This window comes from Chelonia mydas, chromosome 7, assembly GCF_015237465.2.
Source record: "Chelonia mydas isolate rCheMyd1 chromosome 7, rCheMyd1.pri.v2, whole genome shotgun sequence".
Taxonomy (NCBI): Eukaryota; Metazoa; Chordata; order Testudines; family Cheloniidae; genus Chelonia; species Chelonia mydas.
Window position 1 is genome coordinate 59,433,374 of NC_057853.1, and position 16,986 is coordinate 59,450,359.

General features: G+C 46.7%; 1 long non-coding RNA gene across 1 annotated transcript; it reads left to right on the forward strand.

Moving 5' to 3' along the window:
- Positions 1-1,247: 1,247 nt before the first annotated feature.
- LOC122466726 lies at positions 1,248-11,348 on the forward strand. Its single transcript, XR_006292466.1, has 3 exons — positions 1,248-1,481; positions 3,859-6,870; positions 9,480-11,348. It is a non-coding gene; the product is annotated as an uncharacterized LOC122466726 (long non-coding RNA).
- Positions 11,349-16,986: the final 5,638 nt, after the last annotated feature.

A 16,986-nucleotide genomic window follows, 5' to 3' on the forward strand; every position in this document is an offset into this window, starting at 1 on the left:
TCATGCCTCTCTCCATAGCTGGGAGGAGCAGATTTTTGCACTTGTCCCAGAATTCAGCCACAAGGGCCAACAATAACTCCATTTCCCACTACATTTGTCCAGGAGGCAATACTCCACTAGGACAAATGAAGATGCCCTGGGATTCCACCAGGGGAAAGGAAAAGATGGGGCACTCATGCAGAACCACCCAGACCTTTGAGCCATTTGGGCCTGGATACAGGATGGAAATCTAATGAGAATTTTCACCAGGAATTCCTGGTACCTCCCAGTTGAGGTCAGACCAGAAGACCCATAGGAGCAACCTTCCTCCCCAAATTTCAGAGTCATCCACATTCAGTCTTATCTGGAACCATGAAGAGCTGAAACTTGGAAATTAAGTGAACAGAAATTAACCCCTCCAGAGAACAAGCTGAATTTCCCAAATCTCCACTGGTTGGTTTCAGGCTAGGCTTGGCCCTGGGGTGAGCTAAAGCTGTTTTTGTAATCCCACCCAGTTTACCCTCCTACCTATGCTGGTCCTTTGTGCACATGCTGCTAGAAACTGACTGTTTAATCATGTGTATGGAATGGAGGAAAACTCGCTCCTGAAGTGTCAGAGCAAAGCCCCACGTCCCATAAGGGATCACTTGGTGAAAAGGCCTGCACAGTTTTGAGGATGGTGCAACTGCAGAAGGAATTATTAGCAATTTTGGATTCAGGATCCCCTATTCTTCCATTGCACCAAATAGTGGGAGTCCTTATAACCACATCCCCAGCTTCCCCTCATACCCATTGTCCCTGCTCCCTCATCCCCATTATTATATATAGGATACGATTCCAGGAATCAGAGTAGCAGCCATGTTAGTCTGTATTCGCAAAAAGAAAAGGAGTACTTGTGGCACCTTAGAGACTAGCAAATTTATTTGAGCATAAGCTAGCTCATGCAAGCTTATGCTCAAATAAATTTGTTAGTCGCTAAGATTCCAGGAATGTCACTCTGAAGCCTAGAATGTCTGGTGAGGTAGCGTAAAGTAATGGAAGCAGCTACAAGCATAGCCGAGAGCTCTTTTTGTTCAGAATATCCCCAGGTTCAGTCGTCACTGGGCTTTGTGGTCTGTAACCCTCTGTGATGGGATGTGTATACCCTGCACTGGACAAGAGAGGGTTAACCCCACACTTTGAGCGGCAGAAGTCCCACCCCTCAGACCGTGCTGGGCATGCTCCAACTACAGCCTCAGTACAAAAGGGAGCAGCCCAGCTCATTCTGGGTGGACTACTGGAGGGGAAGGACTTTGGGTGGAGGTGTCAGCTGAAGAGCCATCACAGCCTTTGCCTGGGGGAACTGGAGACCCTGAGAGCCAGACTGGAGGGCTGCAGCTGACAGAGCCACAGTGAACCACCTGTGCTGAGGAGCCCTGATGCTCAATGGACTACAGTGTCTGGAAGTGTGGTAGGAAGTGACCCAGGGAGGGTCCATGACTGGTAGCTCCCACCTGAGTGAGGTCAGTGTGTTTTGGTAGGAGTCCCTGCTGACCCAGTAGCAGACCACTCTACCACTGTCAGAGCCCTGGGTTGAGGCCTGGTGGAGTTGGGTGGGCCTGGGGTGCCATCCTCTTGGTGGTGGCCCCTTTCTCCTCCCCAAGTACTGGCCATTGGCCCATACTGCCTACATCTAGGGGCTACTATATTGAGTCTAGCCATTGGGTTGCACTACCCTGTACCCAAAGGCTGTTATATTGACTCTGGCCCCTGGGCTGCACTGCCCTGAATGCCAGGGGCTGCTGGAATTGACTCTGGCCCCTGGGCTGTGCCACTTGCAGCCTAAGAACTGTCAGGGAGACTGTGACACTGGCGGTATCACAATCCTACCCTGTGCCAAAGGGGTGATGGGGTGTATATATCCTGTTACACCATCCAGTTTAAGTTCTCAGCCATTTTGACTTTACAAGTTAGACCAATGCAGTGTACAGCTACAGTGAGGCCTGACTCTATGCCTTGCCAAAGTCCTAGATCATTGTGCTATCAGAGGTAACTCAACCAATCACCACCTTTACCCTACAGCTAATTTGCATGCAAAGGTTGTAGGAAGAAGGTTGCACAGATGGTGGATTACCTGGCCCAACTACCACCCTCTCAGAGCACCACAAGTTTCCCAGCACAGCCCACACCCAGACACAAATTAACACACACCCCTCATTTGACACCTGCACAAATCCACACAAGTCAGACCCCAGAGCTCTGTGTAAACTCAAAAGCATGTCTCACAGTAAGAGATTACCTCACCCAGCTTGTCTCTAATATTTGTCAGTCACCAGGTGATGCTACTGCACATAGTCCTATATGTTCTGTTTAACTGGTGTATTGGCAGTTAGATCTATGTGTTAGTACATATGGTGCCATTCCCTTGGGAAGCTATCACACACGGTACAGTTTCTTCGTTGCCTGAATTTCTGACTAGAAGCATTCTTAGGTGCATAGCTGCTTCATACAGAACATACCTTCTAAAATAAACCATTATATGGCATCTGAAACCCTCTCACGCAGGAGCCAGAGCAGCAGTTTGCACTTCTCTTGAATACGTTGCTGGGTGCTGCAGCTTTGGAGGTGGCTGTTGGTTGCTTCCACTGGTTGTCCAGTTCTGCCCTGTCATGACACTAGGAGTAATGTGTCTTTAAAAAAAGCCAGTTACCTCTACAAACAATGCTATACACTAATCACATCCTATGGTCATTGCATGATGTTGCTACAGGGCAGAGTTAAGGCTGTTTGGGTGCATTAACCGTATGCTTCCATACCTTGATTTCTCACCCTGAATTTCTTGGGTTTATAACATTTGTTTGGGGGATAATTACACCAGCCCCCTAGTGTTTTTAACCCTATAATACTGACAAGTGCTGTCCATCTTAATTCCAGCTTGAGGTGATTTCTATCTGGGAATATATTTTATATTTGCTGAACAAAGTCCTGTATAAGTGTACTGCAACCACTGTTTTGGCATCTGGGAATCTGACACCTTTTGCAGTCAAACAAATGCTTAGGGGAGCCCAGAGCTCTGGCAAACCACCAGAGGGATATGTTCCACAAGCCCCCTGTGGAGGACGCCCTGCAGGAAAGTTGTCCTTGGGGATGTGCTCCAGCAAAAGAAGCAGCATCTCCAGGACCCAGGCTCATGCTATCGTCAGCCACTTCTTGCTGATTCTTTGGCACTTCTCCCAGGTCCTATCATCATCAGCTTCTTCCATGGTTGCTACAGCTGGTGAATCCCTCCACTCCCCACTGACACCATTGCCTCGTTTCTCTAGTTCCCTGCTTTCTCCTTTGTTTTCCTCCTCAATCTGACGCTGCATCGCAGCTGACTTTGCTACATCTCTGTGTCTAATGTGGTCTCAAAGTTAATGGACCCACTCTTTGAAAGGAAGCACAAGCTACAGACAACTGGTTTTCAGCTCAGCTGAGTTCAAAGCTAAGCTAGTTTGCTCATCATGTAGGATTCTCCAAATCTAGGTGAAAGGTTAGCCAACATTTTCAAACTTGGGTGTCATGTCAGTGGCAGCATCTGGGGGTTCAGCACTTGTGCAAGCCAGGCCACTGATTGTGTTGCCTTAATATTGATTTATGCCTGAGACCCAAGTTTGGAAATCAATGCAGCTGTAGGCTTAATGAATACGTGTGATATGTAGCCTGCTGAAAACCATTATGTTCACTGCTTTAAGGAAACATGCCAAGGGAAGCCATATCTTTTGTCTGTCATATGTATCTGCCTAATGCTTGTTAAAGGGTAACATCTATGGCAAGGAACAGCTACCTTCATATTTTACAAGCAGGGCAGGAAAGTTATTTGTAATGTTGCTGTATAAAGAATTTCTTTTTTCATTAAAGAATGGAGTCCGCCACCAGCACCGCAGCATTTCTAAAGCAAACCATAGCTCCCAAACTGATCACGAGGGAACCAAAAAGCCAAGCCTTTTGCCAGCGGTCAGCTGCAGGCCTTCAGAGTATTAAATGCTTCTACACAAAGAGAAAAACCTGGGTGGATAAGAACATAAAAGGCAATCAGGGGGACTCTACTCTTTCCTCATGCATTTTTAATTAGCATAGCAAGCCAATCAGTGGGAGCACTTACTGATGGGAGATGCCAGCCTTGATTGATGTCACATGTGTTCTATCAGACTAATTGAAGCAACCTGCCACACCAAAAAAAAGGAGCCTTGAAGACCATGACAAAAACGAAGCAAATTCAGGAAACAAGAATGCCATTCCAAGAAGGAGGCAACCAGTCTCCCTAATGCAAAGCAGAGCAGCTCTGCAGCTTGGTGAGTCTCTCCGAACTTCAAATGTGAACTATTTGCCTTCAGCTAAGACCTCTAAATAAAAAGCATGCTGGAGAGCCAACAAATACAGAATATTCTGTGTTTATCCTTCTCTCCACATGCTGAGAGGACAAGCTTCCATTGTCAAGGGGACCCCTGATATTGGAAACTGGATCCAGGTGCAGCTCCTCCCAAAGGATATAATGCTCTCTGTTAACCCATATGAGATAGCCAGATGGACAAGGAACCAGCCACCAGCACTATATAGCAGAGATGGACTAGTAAGGGACCTCAGAGCTCCTGTGCCCTAAGAAAGAGAAATAATCAGAACCAGGAAGAGTCCACTTATTGACTCTAAATTCCATTTGGAAGTGGAGCTCTCAGCTGCTTGGCCAGCAGTGCCCCATTTTGTGAACAGAATATTCACCACCCCACTCAGCAGCCAAGGATGGGACACGGAATGAAAGCTTCATCAAGAGAAAAAACAGTTGATCAATACCTTACAATGCCATTTCCCAGATAGCTCAGCTTTGTTCCATAAAATCCAGGCCCAAGTAAAAACATGCCCCGCCTGAAGAATGTCTTGCTTTTCCATGTTCCCTTGGCATCACTTTGGGCTCTCAAAACACTCCTAGAAACACAACCCATTCCTTCCCCGTCCATTCTCCCACACTGGCTTCTGTTTCAGCAAAGCAGGTAAGAATTTTGGCTGCAACCAGCCAAGCCATGTAAAGTTCTGAGGGTGAGTCTGATCCTTGCTTTTATCAGGAAGAGCATGCCAGCTAAGGTGGTTTTGAGTATATCAGACTGTCAGAGCCAGTGTCTGGCTCAAGTTTTATTGAACTCCTCATGACCGGTTTCCTCTCTAGAATACTGCTCAGAACGTTAGCTGCCTGGAGACTGTCAAGCAAAGATCTAAATCTTTCTAGAGAAAGTCCTTTCAGTCTGTGGAGTCAAGAAAGGATGTTCTGCTGGGTCATGAGTTCCACTGAACTTCCTGTCATCCCACACCAGCTCCTAGTGATCCACTAAAAATAAAAAGTTTTCATGACACTGAGATGCTCTCAGCTGACGACATCACTGTGCTTTACATACCCTTGTTGTCACAGCACCTTGTGAGCTCAGTAAATGTGAGTCCATTTTACACATGGGGCTCTGTGCCTCCATTTCCCTAAGGGTCAGACAATGGCAGTGCTGGGAATACAATGGAGAAGTCCTGATTTCCACCGAAGCAGTTTCACCACTGTGAATGTCCCACTTTTTTTTTTCCCCTCCAGAAACTAGACAGGAGACTGAGCTGCAAAATCTGGGTCTGGATTCAAACTTCTCCCACATCTTGGGATATTTGGACCCAGGGTTTTGGTTGACAGCCCTCACTGTGGACAAATACGCTGCATGTACATTGATCAAACAACTGGCATTGCTCCTGTGGAATAGCGAACTCAGGCAAAAGGGCTAGGACCCTTGTGGAAAAGCTCCCTATGCTGCAGAGGCCTGGCAAGCCTTTCATGTTCCTGGGCTGATTTTTCTCCTTTTTTGCCCTTTGTTTTTAAATATACTCTAAAGTACTGGGCCCGGGGTGCAGGGGAGGGGATATTTGGGCCACCCTGGTGAGAGGAACCTCAGAGTTAAAGCATGGATCTGAGAAGGGTCCTGGGCAGGAGGTCTCACTCCATCCTTCACTCTGCTTTCCCTCCTGCACTTTCGCACTCATGGGGTCCCCAGTATGACTTAAACCCCCACCAGAAACAGAGTCTGCCTCCTCCACAATGCTCCAAGTTCTGCCAGTTTAAGGCATGACAAGAGATTAAGGCAAGAAATTGAAGAGAAGGGGATTGTTACCTTAGAAAGGGGGTGGATACGAGGCCACATGATATAGCTCTATAAAATAGTGAATGGTCCAGGGAGGGCAGATGGGGGAGCCTCTGTTCCCCTGCCTCATAACAGGAAAAAGGGAGCATTCCATGACATTAAAAGGTGGGAAATTCACAATCACTTAAGCCTTAAATATTCATGGAAACCTGGCCCTAGGTGCTTAACAGTGTAGGTAGGCACCAAGTGGGATTGTCCAAGGTACCAAAATTAGTTAGGGGCCTGTAATAGGACAGTTTGCCCAAGGGCTGGAGAGCCTGGAACTAAGCCAAACCTGATTACAAGATGAGCCCCACGTGAGCAGAATCAGGGGATTCCCATATAAAGGGCAGGAGGAAGCTGCAGGAATGGGTGTGAGAGAGAAGCAGCCAAGACCACAAAACAGGAGACTCTGTGGAGCTGGGGCTAGTGAAAGGGGAGAGGCTGATTCCTGCAGAGCCCTGGCCAGATAAAGGCTGGGAGTTAAAGCTGGGAAGATGAGCTGAAAAATCTTTGTTCATTTTGGACTTTTGATTTCTGCTTTTTTTTTTTTTTTTTTTTTTTTGACCAACTATTGCCAGCCTGAAGCAAACTGGTGAAGAGTGAATTAAAGGGTGTGAGTATAGAAGGTCACTGGAGACCTACTTCTTAGAGGGGCCTGGATGAAGAGTAAATAGAGACAAGACAGCCACCAAGGCAACCCTGCATGCAAAGGGGCTCCTGCAGGGCAGTAAGTGGCCACAGTCCTACAATGCCCAACTCCAAGTGACATTAGGGGGCCTTGGGCACCTAATCTTGGAGAACCTGGCTCTTAGGGTATATCTACACTACAGTTCGGACCCAAGCTGACAGACTCACACTGTGCTGCTTGAGCCACCATGTTAAAAATAGCAATGTGGACACTGGCATGGGCAGCGGCACTGGCTAGCCACCCAAGTACAAGACCGCCTGACTCCTGCAGCAGGAGCTGTTGCCCCACATCTGCCTGGCCCCTGTCCCATCAGCACCCATCCCCTCCTGTGAGAACAGCTTTGGGTTGCTGAGGGGAGGGGCACAGGAAGAGATCTCTGCCTGCAGCAGCTGTGATTGGCTATTCTGCTCCAGGAGGCAGGCCCGCAGGGCAGACAGCCAATCAGGGGGCTGAAATATGCTAGAGGGATGAAGTTTCTTGTGCCATGCCCAGACTGGCGCCAGCCGAAACTGAAATTCCATCCTGTCTGTGCAAAAGTATTGCCAGATCTGGCGACAGGGAGGAGACAGCCAGACAGGTCCTATGGCTCAGCCTAGACAGAGCCAGGGTGGGGAGCTCTCTGGTGCTGCAAAGCCTAGTGTAGCTTGTGTTGGAGAGAGACATCACTCCCTGCGCCCCATTACAGACCTATTCCTTCTCCCAGCCACACTCCTCTCCCTGCACACCAATGCAAGAATAAAAACACCTTTGTGTCAATGAAGTTTCAGTTCTAGACATATGCACTGGGTGACTGCCTGCCACTTTCCCAGAAAATTAGCACTAAAAAACCTGAATATTAGTATCCCAGCAGATGTAGGGTTAAGGTAGCATTTTCACAGTGCCACAGTCATTCACATAACTAGTACAACCTTAACTCTCCCCCAGGAGACAGAAAAAGCCAAATCTCTCATTAAATTTGAATATTCTGATTTTCACCAGGAGCCAGATTGTGCAATGGGTCTCTCTTATGCTTAGTCAGGCATGTGATCAGGGCCAATTTGGGGGAGGGGGGGCAGGAGGGCCATTTGGCCTGGGCCTCAAGCTCAAAGGGGGCCTCAAATTTAGACACTTGTTAATTTCTTGGCATTTGATAAGTTTCACAACTTGTTTTTAATGTGCATCCCATTTGCAGAGGGAGACTAGAAAAGCATTTGTTAAACAAAATTTTTTAATTGTCCCACTCTTTTTTTTTTTTTTTTTTTTTTTTTTTGGTGCCTTATTTTGTTTTCATGTGTCATTTTTCATTTTTTATTATGGTGAGGAGCCTCAAAAGCTGGAAGTGGCCCAGGCCTCTCTGGACCTCTGAGAGGGCCTGCATGTGATAACGCCTTGCTGAATCAGGGCCCAGGAGAAAATAAGGGACAATAACCTTCTTTGCCAGGCATTCATCAACAGTTGGCACATAAGTCACTTCAGCAATTTCACAGTCACTCTCCTGGCTTCCCTCCGTTAAAGGCATCCAGCTGAACACAGCCTTCCTCCAGCTGAACCTGACAATAACATTATGCAGTTCCTTTCCCATCACTCCGAGAATGCTAACTTGTCTCTGCTCTGCTGGAGCAAAGTTAAGGTTGTTCAGGTTAAATGAACTTGACGGTGTGGCTTGCTGTGGCAGTACAGCCTCAATTCTGAACATGCTGGGACTCTAACCTTTGCTGCTTTGGGGAACTCTGATGTCCTGGGAAGGTGACACTTGCTCTCTGATCTGTGCCTGGAACTGCAGCTTCAACTGCACAGAGATTTTTGGCGCACGGCACTACATTTGTAAAACAAGGTACATTACATAGCTTCACCACAATAATGACACTGCATCAGAAAGACATTTGGCTGCTTCAAACAGACATTTATCCCAGTTGTCTTGGGTAGAGTCACATCCCCAGAAAGAAAACATAACAGAGCTATTGCTGTCTCCACAGAGTAGAAACTCACAGGAAATTGTTGAGCCTGTTATCAGTTTAAAATTTGGCATCTTTCAGTGTCACTGAATGTCCTTGTGCAATGAGACAGGGTGGCTAGAAGCTCCTGATTGCCCCTCTGTAGGGCAGCCATTATCTCTATCTTCATCATCTCCCCTTTTGTTCATTTCCTTTTGAAAGTAAGCAGTCACAAGCTCTTTTGTCCCTCTTCAGATGAGAGTTTTCCCATGCCCCAAGTAATTTTTGTCACCTGTCTATGGATGATTTTTCTGAAGAATATTTCTTTACATCCTTTCTGCACCAAGGTGACCAAAACTGCTGTGTTAAAGATATTTATTGCTAAAATTCATTATATATATTCCATTTTAGAAGCCAGTTTAACTTATGTTGGTGTTTTGTGATAAAGAGACAAAATCCTAACAAATATTTGACTAATCGAGTCTACAATAGTCCCACGGTTTTCTCCTCCTGCAAAGGTCACCTTCGTTATGGAGGTTGCATTTGCATCGGAGATACGTCTGAAGATGTAGAATCATAGAATATCAGGGTTGGAAGGGACCTCAGGAGGTCATCTTGATCAGAACTACATTTTGCAAATTAAATGCTACCAGCCAGACTCTCCATCCAAACCACAACACTGCCTCTCGCGTGGAGGTGTACTGAAGGGCAGAATGGTTGTGTTGAATATTGCAGGATCTGACAGTGAGCAATTTATTGAGTGATCCATCCCTGTTGTCCACTCCCGGCAATGACGGATTTTGCTGTATGACATCTAGAAGAGCCATCTGAAGGGGAGATTTAGCATTTCTCATGGAGTGACCTGGGCAGCTACCTCAATGAAAAAGGTGGAAGAAATCACTGAGGAGATCTTTGGCAGAGAAAGATACTGAAAGAAATACTCCCGGCAGACTGCCCAGCATAAAGCTGTAAGTAAATATTAAGTCTGTGAAGTCCAACTACTACAGTAAATCTTGCTGACAGTATAAACTGAGAGCTGCTTTTCAAGCAGCAAAAACATCCATAATTGTCCAGAAAGGAAGAGAGTTTTATTACCAGTTGCAAAATCAATGAAGGAGGGCTGATTTTCAGCTGGCTTCTTAATTTCAGCCTGCCTGTTTCCTGGGTAATGACAGCTCTTACATCAGGACAGTAGTGCTCAGACCATGGACAATGTGAGTCAAGTGACTGTATCAGTCACACAGGGACAGGGCTGTTTATTCAGATTTTATAACTGAGAAATAATTAAGGCCGTAATGAATCACTCTTGTACAATCTTCAGTGTAGCCTGGCTCCATGGCATGTGTAATTGCATGTCTGCCCAAACCTCCTCCAATAATATGCTATAATTAGGGCCACTTTTGTGTAGTCTCTTTATATTTCACTTAAATAGCTTAATCATGGCATCTGACCCTACAGACCCTCTCACGAGGAGCCCCTGCTGAAGGCAAGGGAAGTCCTACATGTAGGGGCAGGCCCAGAAAAAGCAGCTTTAAAAACTAATCATGCAAGATCTTTCCCATATATGAGACATCAGTGAAAGGTGCAGTTAAAGCATCCCACAACTGATCTTCACTGCCACAGATTGAGGAGTTCTGTAAGGCCCTGAAGCATGGTAAGGCAGTATATTACAAAATGGAAAGGGAATTGGTGTTGGACACCAGCTCCCTTGCATCGATTGCCATGGCATAACTCTCAGAGCCACTGAGTGCTCAGGTACAGAAAAAGGTGAATTGTTTTCAGTGGGTTTTAAACCCCCATAGAACATCTTTCTATGTTTATTTAGCAATGAGTTTACTGCTGGTGTGTTTTGGGGAGCGTGGGGGGCGGTGGATTTGCCATCCTGGAGGATGGAGTCCCAGTTTGTGCCAATAACAGGTACCAGCTGGACAGCTGTAATTCAGACGTCCTGGACATTGTGACACAGGAATGCACCTTACTCACACTTATATTCCTTCAGACTCCAAAGCTCCTGCAGTCTATGCACTCCTTGCTGAGAAGACCAGGAGAGCTGCTGCTGATAGGAATACAGGAATATAGGCACTGCCAGATGGGGTCAGGCCCACAGTCCATCTAGTCCCCTATCGTGTCTGATGGTGCCCAGAGCAGAAGAAGGTGTAAGAACTCTCCAGTAGCATATGGGGGGGTGAAATAATCTGCCGCCCACAGTGGGATCAGGATGAGATCTAGTAGTTACAGATTGGTTTAAGCCCTGAAGCAGAAGGTTTAATATCCAAATACCCTTCCAAAAGTATTGTTACTAACAGCAGTTATAACTCTGGATGGTTCTGTTACCCATATAAATGTCTGATCCTTTTGTGAACCTTGCCTCAGTTCTTGACCTCAGTAACTTCGACACTTTTAATTCTGTGTTCCATGAGAAAGTATTTCCTTTTATCGATTCTGAATTTGACACATTTTAAGATCATTACATATGCTCTAGCTCTTCTTCTAGAGACAGGGAGAAGAGAAGCCCCAATCTACCTTCTTTAGAACCGTTCCTAGTTTGGACACTTGCCCAGTAAGCAAGCTCCTTTCTAGCAAACCATTGCCTAAGTTAGAAACGCCAGAGAGACCATTTCACAGAAGCACAATTCCTGAACTCTGCCTTCCTTTAAATAAAATAAATATGAAGAATGAATATAGCATCGGTATGAACTGACGATCTCTTTCCCCACCCTGACCTCACTGGGCCAGCCAAGGCTCTGCAGCAGGCCATTCATCCTTGTAAAGGAAAAACTTTCCCTACAAACATGTTTGTTTTTTAAATGAATCATCCTGGCAAAAGAGAACTTGGTTTCAAATGACCGAAAATAAAAAGTTGGTAAATTCAAACTAGGCTGGGAAGTTGGCAAAGCCTTTGTCACCACAGTTTTCCCATCCCAGTCACAGGCGCCTTCCCTACGTCTGAACATCAGTGATTCCTCCTTGCTTCCTCACACAGGAACGTCAGTGCTTCCTGCCTCCTTCCACATGCAGTAATTACAGAGTTTCTCCCCAAAAACTACTCCCTGCCCCACAAATTGTTTTCTTGAAATCAGTTGCCCTTGAAGAGCTGCTTTCTGTGATCCTATATCTGATGATGGTGAGTTCAAGTCCTTCATAGTCATGGCTCCAAACTCATTAGCACTTTATCCTCTTGCACCCACAGGTATAGTCATTTCCTCCTTGAAACTACAAGGCTAGGTTAGGCCACCGGGCGGGGGCTCAGGGTGGCGGAAGGGGCAGGGCCCTGGTGGCAAGTGGGATGATGTGGCTAGTCTCTCCAAACGGGAGGCTACTCTCCCCAAACGGGGGGTTCACGCACCACCCATGAAGATACACAAGTAATACTCAGCATAAGAGTTGGGCCCAAACAAACTCCAGGTACAAACAACCCCAAGATTAAGGGGAGTTCCAGTCTTTCTCAGACCAGAGCTTTGTTGCCTTGTCTCATATCTACTTAGCACTCATTTAATGCTTCACAGGTGATCTGCTGATCTCAGTTAAACGGGTGTAAACCAAGAGTAACTACACTGACTGCATTACAGCCATTGGACTTGTGCCAATGGGACTGAGAGTAAAACCTGGCTTCCTCTCTTCCAAACTTGTCTTTGATCTGAGCCTGCCCCCAGTCATAGCTGCTACTGCCCCCATCCTTTAGCCATGCTGCCTGTGACCCTTCCTGACCACAGGTGAATTTAGCCTAAATATGGCCTGGGGCCAACACCACTTCACGCCACTCAAAAAACACTTTCCCCTATATACTCTTCCTCTTAGCCCAGCCCTCTTCCAGGCACCCAGATGGATTCTATTCTATTCAGATTTGTATACAGCCTCATCACTTGATTATCTGAATGCCAATTGTCTTCCTCTCCTGCAGGGATCTTCATTATAGTGGCACAGCTGCACCACTACAGATAAGGATGCATCGCAACTTCCATTTATAGGTCAACATTTAAGTACTCAAATCGACTTACTTAGCGAGATTCCTTTGAAATGTAGTATGCTTCATGGGGCTCGGGGGTTGTGATCGTGATCGAAATGTGAGGTCATTTGAGCAAGGGGTTCCCAAGTTACAGCCCCACCCAACCCCCAAAAAACAGTTTCCTTCTGCTATCTTTTAATGTTAAGCAAAGAGGTACTAGTGACTGGATGAATCACAGACATTGTAGAGATTGATGGGTGTGAATTCACCCCTCAATTGACATAAAGGAGAAGTTAATCATAAGTCCCCACCTAAGACAAAAGGAGTTTTGGACTGAATGACTGGAGGTTGCTACAATTTGAGAGTCACAGGTGGCAATTTTATTTTGGGAGGAATGTAATCAAAGTATTTTAAGATAGACATGTGACTGCTTCCTGGGCAGAAAGATAGTATTAGACAGAAGTGAATCGAGTTTTACTCAAGATAGTGCATCGGTAAATCTTTGGGGAACCCTAATTGTGAATGGCATTTAAGAACACATTCACTAATTCACATCCCTAGAAGTGCAGTCTGGAAAGATTATCATGTGCATGTGCCAATAAAGAAAAACAGAGGGTTTCTGTGCAGCTTGACGCTTACATACCAAAGCCATCACCCTGGCGAACACCCTTCCACTGATGTTTCTAGTCTGAACCTTTGTACACCTGTGCAATAAAGATTTAATAACTCATGTTAAGTGCAACAAGTTGTCCCTGTTACAGCATCATGTGTTTTTATTTTATGGGAGGTTTACTGTGAACACCACAGAATAGTCAGCAGTTGGTCTAACAAAAACCTTTTGTTATACCAAGGTGGGAGAAGCCAGAGACAGAAGACTTGGGAGGAGAGAGAATGGACCACGAGGATGAGTGTAGGCAAGCCTTGGATTGATTGTTCATTAAAATCTGTGTTTTACCAGCCCCTGGGTGGGGGAGTGGTTCCTTCCTGACCGGGGGACAGATTAAGGTGCTGTTTCCAAAGACACATCGCATCAAGGGTTATAAGAAGTGGAACAGCTCCAAGAGGAGAGATTGAGGAAGCACTATAGTAGAACATTCCATAACCCCCTGGCTAGGGCATTCTTCTAGGGTGGGGTGGGGGGCAGGAAGAAGCGGGTCAGGGGTTGAGTTGGGGCAGGGCCTGGGGCTGAGTGGAGATTGAGCACCCCCAGAGAAAATTAGATGCCGGTGCCTGTGGGGGAGCCATGAGGCTGCTGCCTATCAGACCATTTGAGGCAGGACTGCCCATGGTCTGTGTCCACAGTGTGTCATGGGCAGTGGAGCACAAGCTAGTAACAGCTTTTGGAGATGACTGCTGCCTGGTAGCTCTACAGGCCTGCATTCTAGACCCCTTGGGCCTTACATTACCCCCTGGAAGGCTGCCATGAGATTAGAAGGCAGGCTCCCAGGATTGCTCCTCTGTGCCATAGTCCTATCAGTCCATGAGCTACCAGGGGGAGTCACATCTGATTTTTGAGTCCAGTATCTCATGGACCTCATACTCATTGTGTTCTACTCATCGTGTGCTTGGATCCACTCTGCAAGGGGCAGTGGTTGAGCCCAGTGAGCGAATGGGTTGTTGATGTAGAGTTTTAGCACGGATACATGAAACACTGGATGTATTTTGAGGAATCTGGGTAACTGAAGCTTCATGGTCACTGGATTGATTACCTGGCTGATGGATTCCCCTTTTTGGGACAAGGCACCAGTGGTCTTGTTCTGGGCCCCTGGGTGGTACATGATGGTGAAACTGAAGCATGGTGAAACGGAATCCCAAAGCTGCTTCTCATTCAGCACTTTGGCTCAGCGGAGATACACTAAGTTTTTATGATTCATGTATATCTGTATTGGGTACTGTGCACCCTTCAGATAGTGGCACCACTCTTCAAAGGCCACTTTGATGGCTAGAAGCTCCTTATCTAGAATTTTGTAATTCTGTTTGACTGGAGTGAGCTTCTGTGAATAGTAGGTGCAAGGGTGGAGGTGCTGTTTTTTCAGAAAAGTACTGTCAATCGTGTATTTTGGCCTGAAAACCCAGAGATGAAGTGCCTCTAAAATTTAGCAAACTCCAGAAAGCATTGTAGCTCCCTGATGTTTTGGGGGATGCCAAAGTCCATACAGCCTCCACCTTCTTTGGAGGCCATCAGGGGACAAGATGTAGCCCAGGAACTCCACTGAGTGCTGGTCAAAGATGCACTTTTCTAGCCTTGCATATAGGCCATGTTGGCAGAGCCATTTCAGCACCAATGGGACATGCTGGGTGTGTTGCTCAGGATCCTCAGAACACATGAGGATACCGTCTAGGTAGACTACCATGTACTGGTCTAGGAGGTCATAGAAGACCTCATTTACAAAGTACAGGAATGTTGCAGGGGCATTTATGAGGCCAAATGGCGTTACCATAGTGGCCATACTGGGTTTGAAAACCTGTCTTCCATTCATCTCTGGCTTGGATCCAAACCAGGTTGTAGGCCCTCTGTAAGTCAAATTTTGTGACTACCTGGGCTGATCGTACATGGCCAGTAGTTTTAGAATGAGTGGAAGGGGTATCGGTTCTGATGGTAACCTGTTTCAGGGCCCAGTAATCCATGCATGGAATACAGGTGAAGGTTTCTATCTTTCCTTTTAATGAACAGAACAGGGGTTCTGTCAGGAGAAGTAGATGACTGTATGAAACACTTGGCCAGATTCTCCTGGAGACAGGATCGCAGGGCAGCCAGCTGAGGTTCCAACACCGCATAGAACAGCACCTTGGCCCACAGTTGCAGCTCCATCAGGCAGTCTGAATCCTGGTGTGGTGGTAGGGTGTCAGCATTCTTCTCCTCGAAGACATCACCGTAGTTGCTGTACTTGGGGGGCAATGATGGAGTCAACTCTGGGGGTGGACTCCACCTGACCTACATCCAGGGCCAAAGGGGACCTGTCTTGGTTCTGGGGTTCGTCAGATACATAGGCAGACCTGGGAGCAGCAGTTAACCTGGTGCTCATAGCGAAGGGCATGTGGATCATGAGCCACCAGCCACAAAATCCCAAGGATTATGGGGAAGTGTGGATCATTCCAAACTGAAGGACTTTTTGATGATCCCAAATGGCAATTTCCAGAGGCACCATCTCCTGTGTCATTAGCCCCGATGACAGGAGTGAGCCATCTATAGTTTCCATTAGGTCAGGGACAGTTTTTGATTGAACCAAAATACGCAGGGCTTGGGCCATGTCACCATTTATGAAGCTGTCCGCTGTCCCAGAATCCACCAGTTGTGAGGGATCACAGGCCTCAAACCTGGGCCCACAGGTCCCCAGGCAGTCGGGGCTCAGGCCATAACCATCATAGAATCATAGAATATCAGGGTTGGAAGGGACCTCAGGAGGTCATCTAGTCCAACCCCCTGCTCAAAGCAGGACCGATCCCCAATTAAATCATCCCAGCCAGGGCTTTGTCAAGCCTGACCTTAAAAACTTCTAAGTAAGGAGATTCCACCACCTCCCTAGGTAACGCATTCCAGTGTTTTACCACCCTCCTAGTGAAAAAGTTTTTCCTAATATCCAACCTAAATCTCCCCCACTGCAACTTGAGACCATTACTCCTTGTTCTGTGATCTGCTACCACTGAGAACAGTCTAGAGCCATCCTCTTTGGAACCCCCTTTCAGGTAGCTGAAAGCAGCTATCAAATCCCCACTCATTCTTCTCTTCCGTACACTAAACATCCCCAGTTCCCTCAGCCTCTCCTCATAACTCATGTGTTCCAGTCCCCTAATCATTTTTGTTGCCCTCTGCTGGACTCTTTCCAATTTTTCCACATCCTTCTTGTAGTGTGGGGCCCAAAACTGGACACAGTACTGCAGATGAGGCCTCACCAGTGTCGAATAGAGGGGAATGATCAAGTTCCTCGATCTGCTGGCAATGCTCCTATTTATACAGCTCAAAATGCCATTGGCCTTCTTGGCAACAAGGGCACACTGTTGACTCATATCCAGCTTCTGGTCCACTGTAACCCCTAGGTCCTTTTCTGCAGAACTGCTCCCTAGCCATTCGGTCCCTAGTCTGTAGCGGTGCATTGGATTCTTCCGTCCTAAGTGCAGGACTCTACACTTGTCCTTGTTGAACCTCATCAGATTTCTTTTGTCCCAATCCTCCAATTTGTCTAGGTCCCTCTGTATCCTATCCCTACCCTCCAGCGTATTTACCGCTCCTCCCAGTTTAGTGTCATCTGCAAACTTGCTGAGGGTGCAATCCACTCCATCCTCCAGATCATTTAT